Here is a 12,696-nt window from a genome sequence, read left to right on the forward strand (position 1 = left end):
ATTCCCATCATACCCGGGGGTCCGTGCGACGCTGCGCCTCAACATAAGTGCTTTCCTAATACCCCCTCCCCCCAAATAGCCTGTTTATCAGACGTCGCCTGCATGACTCCAAGAAGAGGTGATGCCGAGGGGCTGAAACCAGGCAGGCCGTAGCAGACGGGGGCCGACGCGGGAAGCCTGGACTATTCGTTAGGAGCTCCTGTAGGAAGGGCCACAATTTAACTCAAAACTATCAACTGCCCAATTCGGCTGTTTATTAACACTATAACGCCATAACAAAAAAGACGTCTGCCTTCGGGAGCGCAGATGGGCAGGTATCACGAGCCAGACATCAACGAGTCCCAATAACCCTTTTTTTTTTTTTTTTTTTACACTTTTACGTTAAAAATTCTTTGAAAATAATGTATTTTGTGTTTTGAAAGAATTTTTGGCAAGTACAATATTTTCAGACACCTGCGTATACGTTCTCACTCTTATCTTAGCCCAATCCAGACAACCAATCTGAGACTTTATCAAAAGGGTAATAGAAGGTCTCGGTCTTAATCCGCTAGCTGTCACTATGGAGGGACGGACTTCATTAGCATCGCCATAAAGCGTCAGCTCAGTGCGGTGTTTGAGCCGGGAAAGTCACCCAAAATATCACATGACTGACGGCAACTCCAGGTCTGCAGATAAAGGGAGTTTATTGGAACAAGACCAGGTTTTTGGTGATGAATGCGACTTACATTGCCGTGCACAGCGCTGAGTTTAGGGGGGGGGATAGATGTTTTCCATAAAACTTTAAGAACTTAACCGTTTGTACGCCAAAGGAAAGACCTAAGCAGAGGCTGAACATCACAAGGCCCTGTCTGGCCAGCGAGGAGCCCGTACGTACCTGTACCTGTTTCTGCGGCTGTGTCTGTGGAGCTGAGATCTGTGTTTTCTCCCGAGTGCCCCGGGTACGTTCACTTCCCACCGAAGTCCATCATATACAGTATATACAAAACAATGTATGTACAAAATAGAAAATCTGGAAGAGAAGAGAGACACATTGGCACAAAAAAACCCTCAGAACAATTCAAAAAGAGGTGGACGCATCGGACGGGGCAGATGAGGATCCGGCCCAATAACTCTGCCCCGTTTCAGTGCATTTATCCCCCCACTCGACGGACGCAGCTCCTGCCGAACGCCAACCACGAGAAAGCTTCCAGCAATATCTTTAGATTTAAGGGGAATGAAGTCTGCGCTGCGGACGCGATGCAGAACCCTAAGGATATCCCAGACTGGCTCCTAAACCCTCGCGGGGGCAACTACGCAAAAAAAAAAAAAAGAATAAACTTTATCAACGATTACGAGTTACATTCGGAAAAAATATTCTGGAGACTGCAGCGTTGCCACGTGGTCTCCGACATGAGCTCGGCAGACCTTTTGTTCATCGTTGGCCATCCAGCCTGTCGCCGAGGAACGTTATAAATCAGGTGAGCAGCCATTAGAGAAACTGAACTATCAGGTTTCATCCAGAAAGCCCTCGCCGAGCCAATTCTGGCAACCGAGGACAGACAGCTGGGTCGGCTACTGAACAAAGCGGAGGAAAGCACTCAGAGAGCGGAAATCTCGAGGCTCCGTCTGGTCAGATCCCCCGCAGACGGCCGCGCTGGAAAACCGATGGAGCCGATCCACCTCTTCCCATTAAACTCCGTTAATTATTATTCGCGGCCAAAGCAGACAACGAACCGATCCGAGCTCCGACATACTAACCGCGTCATAACCGCGGAGGATCGAGAGGGCAAGAGTGCTTCACCCGGTCTCGTGTCGCCCCCCCCCCTCTCTAAGGGACGTGTATTTTAAGTCACAAAAAAAGCAATTTGAATTTTTTTACAATCTTATTTACAAAGTAACTTTAATGTGCAAAGGGGAAAAAAATTATAAAGCACAAGCCATATATATATATATCACACACACACGCGCGCTAGAATTCAAAAGTTTGGGGTCACAAAAGTCCTTGTTTTTGAAAAAAGCATTTTGCCCATTAAAATAACAAAACCGATCCTAAATCCAGCACAGACGGGGTTAATGTTGTAAATTACTATTGTAGCTGGAAATGACTGATTTTTTATGGAATCTCTTCATAGGCGTACAGAGGCCTTTATCACTCCCATCACTCCTGTGTTCCAATGTCCCTTTATCACTCCCATCACTCTGTGTTCCAACGGCCCTTTATCACTCCCATCACTCCTGTGTTCAAACGGCCCTTTATCACTCCCATCACTCCTGTGTTCCAATGGCCCTTTATCACTCCCATCACTCCTGTGTTCCAATGGCCCTTTATCACTCCCATCACTCCTGTGTTCCAACGGCCCTTTATCACTCCCATGACTCCTGTGTTCCAACGGCCCTTTATCACTCCATGACTCCTGTGTTCCAACGGCCCGTTATCACTCCCATCACTCCTGTGTTCCAACGGCCCTTTATCACTCCCATGACTCCTGTGTTCCAACGGCCCTTTATCACTCCTGTGTTCCAACGGCCCTTTATCACTCCCATCACTCCCGGGTTCCAACGGCTCTTTATCACTCCCATCACTCCTGGGTTCCAACGGCTTCTTTATCACTCCATCACTCCCGGGTTCCAACGGCTCTTTATCACTCCCATCACTCCTGGGTTCCAACGCCCTTTATCACTCCCATCACTCCTGGATTACAATGGCCCTTTATCACTCCCATCACTCCCGGGTTCCAACGGCCCTTTATCACTCCCATCACTCTGGGTTCCAACGGCCCTTTATCACTCCCATGTTCCAACGGCCCTTTATCACTCCCATCACTCCCGGGTTCCAACGGCTCTTTATCACTCCCATCACTCCTGGATTACAATGGCCCTTTATCACTCCCATCACTCCCGGGTTCCAACGGCCCTTTATCACTCCCATCACTCCTGGGTTCCAACGGCCTTTATCACTCCCATCACTCCCGAGTTCCAACGGCCCTTTATCACTCCCATCACTCCCGGGTTCCAACGGCTCTTTATCACTCCTGGGTTCCAATGGCCCCTTTATCACTCCCATCACTCCTGTGTTCCAATGGCACATTGTGTTTGTTGATCCAAGTTAAAAGGGATGATTGATGGTTAGAAAACCCATTTTCAGTTATGTTACAGACAGAAACGTTCTTGTTTTCCCATGAAAACAGCTGAGTGACCCCAAACGTCTGAACGGCTGTGGGTGATATCTATCTATATTTCGGTTACTCGGTAACTTTATTAGAGATCAAAGTTTTATATGTTGGATATTCAATAGCCGCTAGCTGACACGGTAACGAACAACGTCTCACTCAGGAGCGTTTCGGTGACGGCCGTAACCCCGTTACTATTTCCAGCCGAGAAAGAAACAGGAAACAGAATTCCTGGAAGCCAAAGAACTCGCCTCCTAAAAATAACCGGGATGCGGGACTATCGGCAGCTATTACCGCTTCCTACGAGCAAACGCTTCCAGGAGCGAGAGGGGAGCCTGAAAGGCAGCCGAAGCTCCTGGCGGCCGCAAACATCCCGAGGGAAAGTCCGCGGTCTCGCTAAACGTTCTCGATCCAACTCCCTGCAGAGAGGCACCCCCTGATAAGACGAGATAAGCAAGGGGGCGGGGTGAGTGGTGGGAAAAATCTCCTGGAACGCCCCGCTGAAAGCAATAAAGCAATTAACTAGGGCTGAAACAACGAATCGATAAAATCGATAATAATCGATAACGGAAATCGTTGTCGACGATTTCCGTTATCGATTAATCGAGTGATCGATTCGTTGTTGGAGCACTCGGCTCCTTTTACTTACCTCCGCGAGCGTTCCCCGCTTCCGCTACACGCGCCTTCTTTTAGTTGCGGTTCGCTCTGTGCGAGTGGCTCCGTTCGCACAGAGCGAATCGCGGGGGTGGGGGTGGGGTTTCAGGGGATGCAGGGCAGAGTGGGGGGGGGGGGGGGGGGCAGGCCAGGGTAGGAATGCAGGGCAGGGTGTGAGTGTGGGGGCAGGGCAGGAGACTGGGTGCAGGGCAGAGTTGGAGACTGGGTGCAGGGCAGAGTGGGGGTGGGGGTGCAGGGCAGAGTTGGAGACTGGGTGCAGGGCAGAGTGTGAGTGTGGGTGCAGAGCAGAGTGGGGGCAGGGCAGAATGTGGGGGCAGGGCTGGGTGCAGGGCAGAGTTGGAGACTGGGTGCAGGGGCTGGGTGCAAAGTGCCAGGGCTGGGTGCAAAGTGCCAGGGCTGGGTGCAAAGTGCCAGGGCTGGGTGCAAAGTGCCAGGGCTGGGTGCAAAGTGCCAGGGCTGGGTGCAAAGTGCCAGGGCTGGGTGCAAAGTGCTGGGTGCAAAGTGCCAGGGCTGGGTGCAAAGTGCCGGGTGCAAAGTGCTGGGTGCAAAGTGCCAGGGCTGGGTGCAAAGTTCTGGGTGCAAAGTGCCAGGGCTGGGTGCAAAGTGCCGGGTGCAAAGTGCCGGGGGTGGGGCAAAGTGCTGGGTGCAAAGTGCCAGGGGTGGGTGCAAAGTGCCGGGTGCAAAGTTTCTTGAACAGTAATAGTCCACCTCTTTTCAGAATGTTTGGGGTTATTTTGTTTCATAAATATTGTGTTTGGGTTTTTGTACTTTGAAAATATTGTTTTTTTATTACAACATAAAATAAGAATGTTAATGTAAATTTTAAGTTGTTTTTTAACATCCAGTTCATTAAATTATTTTAAATAAACAAAAAATTTGCATATTGTTTTTTTTTATCCGATTAATCGAAAAAATAATCGGCCAACTAATCGATTATTAAAATAATCGTTAGTTGCAGCCCTACAATTAACGTCTCAATGCATCAAATCCAATCATGTAAAGCAGGAGTTCTGATTGGGTGAGAGGCAGCCCGCGTCTGAACGCAGCTCCGTGTCCCATCTTCATCCATAACATCCCAATTTAACCCCACGTGCGATCCTCATCACCCCGTCGCAAAGTATCTTTACTGGTCGGCATCAGACTGGCGGCGGGTACTTAGAGCCATAAACACACCGGACTGGCGCGGTTTTACTCTCGTCACGAGCCTCGCTGTAACATCCCAGACGTAGGGAGACCGAAGTTATACAATCCTGCGAGCGCCGCCGCCGTTACACCACAACCGACCGTACCCAAAAAGTAAACAGCAGAACAAAGGAGCACCAACGGCAGGATCCCGCGTGCGAGACGCCAATCCTGCAGGAGCGAACGCGCTTGGAATCGGTACAGCACCGAGTATCAGTTTACACGCGCAGGTAACACGGCGTGACATTAGAAGGTATGTCGGAAGGAAACGGGACAGAGGGAAAGTATTCTAGAGCCGCTGCGGGGAGCACGGCACGTACAGCGACTAATAAGATATGGAGCGAGCCGCCCTAAACAAAAAGGGATGACGGATGAGGGCCGGCAAAAGGTCAGCATTAAAAAAATTAAAAAAGTCTTGTGCAATTCTTGTGATCTGGGAGCCGCCATCTTCGTTGAGGCAGACATGGAGGAAAGCACTATCATCACAAGCGACGGGGAGAGTGGAAATTTTACAAATTCTACCCAAAAGCTGGACGCCAATCCACGTCGCCCCCCATTACTACCCGACGGTCGGCAATAAAACTAACATTTAGGGGGATTTGTGCGGAGAAACTTAAGTTTAAGATTTTAATTATATATATATATTAAAAAAAAAAGCCATTTCCCGTAACATCGCAGCCTGAAATAATTCAGTAGGAGGGGCTTACAGAAAGCTCTGAAATCACATTATTCTGTTTATTCAGAACGTTTTCGATTTGCTCCTCGCACGGAGGTGAGGTACGAGGGCGAGTTAACTGCCCAAAACAAAGGAAAAGACTCGAAAACGGAGAACTACTCATGGGGTCCAAAGAGTTCTTTCCCAGCAGCGTAAAGGGAGGGTTATATTTACTTCTGCTGACCGCACCGTATGCCGGGATGGGGGGTGAAGACGCGTCGTCTGTACAGTTAACCGCAGGATTACATTCCATGTATAGCATCCCCCGTTAGCTTCTCAGGCTTCTAATTTAGGACATGCATTTAGTTGGGAAAACACACGCGCACACACACAGACACAGAGACAGACACACACAGAGAGACAGAGACAGACACACACAGAGAGACAGAGACAGACACACACAGAGAGACAGAGACAGACACACACAGAGAGACAGACAGACACACAGAGACAGACAGACACACAGAGACAGACAGACACACAGAGACAGACACACACACAGAGACAGACACACACACAGAGACAGACACACACACAGAGACAGACACACACACAGAGACAGACACACACACAGAGACAGACACACACACAGAGACAGACACACACACAGAGACAGACACACACACAGAGACAGACACACACACAGAGACAGACACACACACAGAGACAGACACACACACAGAGACAGACACACACACAGAGACAGACACACACACAGAGACAGACACACACACAGAGACAGACACACACACAGAGACAGGACACACACACAGAGACAGACACACACAGAGACAGACACACACACAGAGACAGACACACACACAGACAGACACACACACACACTCAGTTGATGCTCTGATATGAGACAAGTAAAGCAGATTTCTCTTATCCGCTGCCCTGCGAATGTATAGTAGGTGCCACCAACTGACGTGAGCCAGGCTTTCCACCGACAAACATATCACAACATATATATCACCCCGTACATATTATATACGCCACGTATAATACCGTGTAACTGCGCAGGACGCAGTCATCTCAGACCCCCCCGCCGGTTAAGAAGGTAGCGATTTGTTTATTAGTATAACGGCACTCATTTTGTAGATTTCATTGGGTTACAGGAACGCAGAGGGCCTCAAATAGCCAAGAGCCCCCCCCCCCCGCATGCCCGAAATCCGAGCGAGCGTTTCGTAAGTGGCTCTCTGCATGCATTTAAACGGAAAACTCCTTCTCCCGGCTCCAATTTCTCCTCTGAAAAGAGCAGCTGCTTCCCCACCCAGCCTGACCTCAATCCAGAACGCAGACCTCTCCCCCCCCTCCAACCACCGCTTACAACAAAGCGGCAGGAACCGAAGTTACACGAAGTTACACGCACAGGGGGAGGCATTTGCCGGTACACACACACCCTGAGCCGCCAACCGCGTGCCCCAAACACACAATCGCTTCATCTCTAACATGCAGATCCTCTTCTAGAACCGCATTTAGACTCCAGTAAGATGTATGGAAGTATAAAACGCGGGACATCCCCCAATTCCTATACATTACAGCTCCGTATATTGGTTTACATAGCGCCATTAGATTCCGTAGCGCTGTACAATGTATACTAAACGATACAATAGTTTACAAAAACAAAGGGCGCAAAAGTAGAGACGTTTACTTAACGCTTCCTGCTCAAAACAAATAACTGAAGCAACAAGAAGCAGCTTTTAATTCGCCAAAAGCTGGAAGTCACGCCGGACGGCATCCGACGGGCAGCGAATTCCCTTCCATGATTCTTATCCGGGGACAATCAGACAACCGGGGCGACGATTTACCTCGTAAACCAAAAAAAAAAGGTACAAATACACGGCCCCGGCGACCGGAGCACCAAAAGCCGCCGCCGAGTCAAACATCGAGGAGCTCGGACCCGCTGTGTCCCTCCGGCGCTCTCCAGGGGCCGGCTCAGTGGGACGCTCAGCTGTCCTGAGTAAAGTTAGTGGCGTAGAGGTTTTAACGTCTGTCCATTGTTCGCAGCCAATCACACCGGGCGGAAAAGACACACGGAAGCATCTAGAAGCCCCGGCCTGAGGCTTGGTAAAACCGTGCTCAGCCGTACATAACGGCTAACGGGTCAGCCGTGCCACGCGGCAACCGAGCAGAAACGGCCAGAAGCCAAGAGATAAACGCCTCGAATTCAAAAAATGTGATTTTACACCCCGGCCTATCCAGATCTACAAAGGGTCGTCGACCAGCCTCTGACCGGGAACCTAAACAAAAGGGGAAAGGCAAGCTGCGAGCACCTGTGTGCATGCAGGCAACCGGGGGATGCCAGCCAGCAGCCCTTGGGTAAGTGAACGAGGGAGGCCAACGAGGGCTGCCCCCCCTAACCAGAAATAAAACCCCCTAATGAATCTCGGCACGGGGAAGAGAATGATTGATGTGTACTTTATATAGTAAAATAAAGCCGATATTTACGAACGCCCCAGTATGTAGCAATCGGGGGCAGAAACTGAACGTAAGGGGGTTTTGGAAACCAGTAGTGTTTACTCGATAAACAGCATTACCGGCAAAATGATTTATATAGGACTACGGAGCTCGGAAATAAAGCCCCCATCTCCCGGCAGCCCCCTTTTTTAGAAGCTCTCCATAAGAAACATTAAGAGGCCGATGAGGAAGGCATTCAGCAAAGCACCGGAGAACGCAGTCGCCTCGTTAATGCGACCGTGCCCAAATAAATAGCGGGGAGTCCGAGCAGTAACATTTTATTGGCCCCACCAAGGACGTCGCTGGAACCGCACATTCTTCCTACAGAAGGGACTATAAAGGATAAAATGGCCCTGGAGGCGGGGGGTTTAAGGTGAGGGTTTCGGGAAAAGTCTGGGGGGAATTGAGATCTCGAAACCGGGTCACTCTGGGGATGAAAGTGATGGGAAACGGCTGATAACGCATTAAAAGGGTTAAAGGGTTAAGCGCTGCATAAATAAATAAATAAAAGATAATAATAATAATAATAGTCAGAGGGCATGAAGCGAGGGGGTCCCAGGGATTAACTACCGCTCAATAAAGACCCCATCTTCCCAGCTACAAGCCGGGTAACGGCCGAGGGCCCCAAACACCACAAATACTATCTTACAAGAAAAGGGGAATTTGGCAAATGATATATACATTACATATATTACACACACACATATATATACCCTTACAAACACACACACACATATATACACACACATATATACCCTTACAAACACACACACACACATATATACACACACACATATATACCCTTACAAACACACACACATATATATACACACACACACATATATACCCTTACAAACACACACACACATATATACACACACATATATACCCTTACAAACACACACACACACACATATATATACACACACACACACACATATATATACACACACTTTTATACACACAGAGGGGTCAAACACCGATTACAAAAACGTGATACGGGGGGGGGGGGCGCTGCATTCCTTCCTTCCCGGGGAGGCAGATCTCCGTTTTGGGGGTCGATACTCCGGCTCAGGCGGCGGGACCCCAGTCGAGCTGAGGGACCGTGTGCGCGGCCGGCGCAGCGCCCTTCCACTGCTACACGGTGGGAGAGCCCAGGCCGGGGGTGACTGCGACACACTGCGGGCCCCGGGCATGCGAGCCTCGCCTCAGCCCAACGCGGAGAGCCTGGGGTCTGGTTTCCTATCCCCATCGGCACTCTTCCTCCCCGCCCGCCGTTATCCCCGCTCCCCACCGCCCGCCATGCCCCCGGCCTCTCACCTGCAGCACAATGCGCCTCACAAAGCAGCAGCAGCAACGGCGGCAGCGGGCGCCGTCACGTGACCCCTCCCTCCCCGTCACCTCCGCCCGCGTCATCAACCCGCGCCCCACTCCCTCACCCGGCAAGATGCGGTCGGTGGCTGTAGCTTACCGGTGCGTGACGGCGACGGCTGCCCGGCCTCTCCTTAGGGCGCTCGGCGGGGACTCAGGGCGGGGGCGAGCCTATTGTCTGGGATTTGTAAGAGCGTGCGCGGCGCGCAGTGATGATGTCAAGGCCTGCGCTGCTCGTTGCTAGGGGTGACGCCGAGGGGGGGCAGTGTGGCCTCTCTTTGTGTTTGGAAACAGGATGGCTGGGGCGTGGGGTGGGGGATCGGTGAGGGGCCCCGGGCCCGGTATCATTAAATAATAAGATTATAACATTTGAATGTGATTTTCTTTTTCTCGTATATTATACTGATATAGCGCCTGCAGATTCCGTAGCGCAGTACAATGGGTGTGTTACACGTTAAAAGTGTATAATCGTAACATCGAAGCCTGACATGGCTGCCCCGCTGCCTGATGTGACTGACATAATAACAAATATTTCACCGCCAGCTTAACCTGAGCGCAGTTTATGGGGCGCTTCATGGCAAAAGGGGATTATTCACTAAAGCGGGAGTTTGGAGGCGCAAACACTGAACCCGGCAGCAGATCGGCCCCATCCGGCCCCCGTCTAGTCGCCCGCTTCTCCTGCTGTAAAGACTCAAACCTTAATCAGTGGTTGGTCTCGTCTTAGATTCAGGAGCCGTATGTCTATCCCATGCATGTTTAATACCCTCACTGTATTACCCTATACCACTTCTGCTGGGAGGTCGTGCCACTTATCTACCACCCTCTCAGTAAAGTAAACATTCACTATGGATTAAGAAGAAATATCCCTACCAAAAAGGTTGAGCCCTGCATCATGTATTGGTCAGTGAAGGTGACCTTTAAGAAAACTTTGCTGATTTAAATATGCTGATGACGGAGCCGATAGCCGCCGGTTCAAAAAGCACAGGGCGTACCATTACGTACTTGTCACCTACGGCTTGTTTCCGAGGATGTAATGGTACGTTCCGGGTGGATCTGCTCATCCATAGAGACCCATTTATCAGCAGATTCTATGTCATAGATTCCCCTCATAGTGGGAGCTTTCTGCCTCCGGCTACCAGGAGCCCCCTATACGGGATGCGGGTAGGAGGTCCCACTGACATCACTGGGGGCCCTCACTGGCATTGCAGATGGTCCTGCTGATGTCACTGGGGGCCTCGGTGATGTCATTGGGCGGTCTCACTGGCGTCATGGGACACGCTATTTTTAAATGGGTGGGAAGGGGGGGTGCACCTCAACACCGCTCCTCTTAGTGACCCGGAGACCCAGAGATTGGGGTTCCCAGGTAATGTTACGTGTATACCAAAGGAGCAGCCATTTTAACTTCCTCCATCATAGAATCTCCAATTCAAAACAACATATATATTAAAACCTCTCCTATGGGAGCAGCCATCTTCACTTCCTGTTCACTCTAGCTGTGCGATTATTCCTCCCCGTTAAATAATTACACACATTTCCGAACAAAAACGACAAACTGCCGGTACTTTAATAATTTAGTTATTGCTACAAGTTTTGAGAGTGATACAGCCCCCTCTTTAGTCGCTCTGCGCCTTACATCCCACTTCCCCCCCCTGATTCCCCTCTCTCTCTGTATACAGTGCTGGAGGGTTATGTTACTGTATACAGCGCTGGGGGGGTTATATTACTGTATACAGCGCTGGGGGGTTATATTACTGTATACAGCGCTGGGGGTTATATTACTGTATACAGCGCTGGGGGGTTATATTACTGTATACAGCGCTGGGGGGTTCTATTACTGTATACAGCACTGGGGGTTATATTACTGTATACAGCGCTTGGGTTATATTTACTGTATACAGCGCCGGGGGGTTATATTACTGTATAAAGGGCTGGGGTATATTACTGTATACAGCACTGGGGGGTTATATTACTGTATACAGCACTGGGGTTATATTACTGTATACGGCGCTGGGGGGTTATAATACTGTATACAGCACTGGGGGTTATATTACTGTATACAGCGCTGGGGGGTTATAATACTGTATACAGCGCTGGGGGTTATATTACTGTATACAGCACTGGGGTTATATTACTGTATACGGCACTGGGGGGTATATATATTACTGTATACAGCGCTGGGGGGTTATATTACTGTATACAGCGCTCGGGGGTATAAATATTACTGTATACAGCGCTGGGGGGGTTATATTACTGTATACAGCGCTGGGGGGGTTATATTACTGTATACAGCGCTGGGGGTTATATTACTGTATGCAGCGCTGGGGGTTATATTACTGTATACAGCGCTGGGGGGTTATATTACTGTATACAGCGCTGGGGGTTATATTACTGTATACAGCGCTGGGGGGTTATATTACTGTATACAGCGCTGGGGGGGTTATATTACTGTATACAGCGCTGGGGGTTATATTACTGTATACAGCGCTGGGGGTTATATTACTGTATACAGCGCTGGGGGTTATATTACTGTATGCAGCGCTGGGGGTTATATTACTGTATACAGCGCTGGGGGTTATATTACTGTATACAGCGCTGGGGGGTTATATTACTGTATACAGCGCTGGGGGGGTTATATTACTGTATACAGCGTTAGTGCGAGACTCGTACGAACGATAAGAATAATGGGGTATAAGTCGCCTGCCGGGTTTTAATGTGTGAATGGAACCCGATCGTATGGTTTATCGGAATTGCCCCATTAAATATAATTCATCCGCGATACTTCAGAGCAAATGAATAATTATGTGTTCGACTTTTTCGTATAATTATTGAGCTTCTCCTTTCGTGTCGGCGTTCCCGAACTTCCCGTCCTTGACCTTTTATTTCTCGCTCATTACCCTCCGAGCTCCAGAAACCGCCGCGAGTCGCAGAGTTCGGCACTCAGTGAGTGAGAATTAAAGAGCCGCGTTAGCGGTCCCTCGCGCGTAATCTGGAGTTCGACGGCCCGCTTCAACGTATCCATGACAACAGAGCCGATCTAGTCCTTGTCTAGAACTCTTTCCAATTAATACTATTTTTTTCTATGAATAATCTTTGTTTTTCGTTTATTCGGGCCGAGAAAGTGGGGAGGTTATGTAGGACCCGAAA

Source organism: Sceloporus occidentalis, unplaced genomic scaffold (genome assembly GCF_023333645.1).
Source record: "Sceloporus occidentalis isolate IW3139 unplaced genomic scaffold, rSceOcc1.0.p SCAF_232, whole genome shotgun sequence".
NCBI lineage: Eukaryota > Metazoa > Chordata > Lepidosauria > Squamata > Phrynosomatidae > Sceloporus > Sceloporus occidentalis.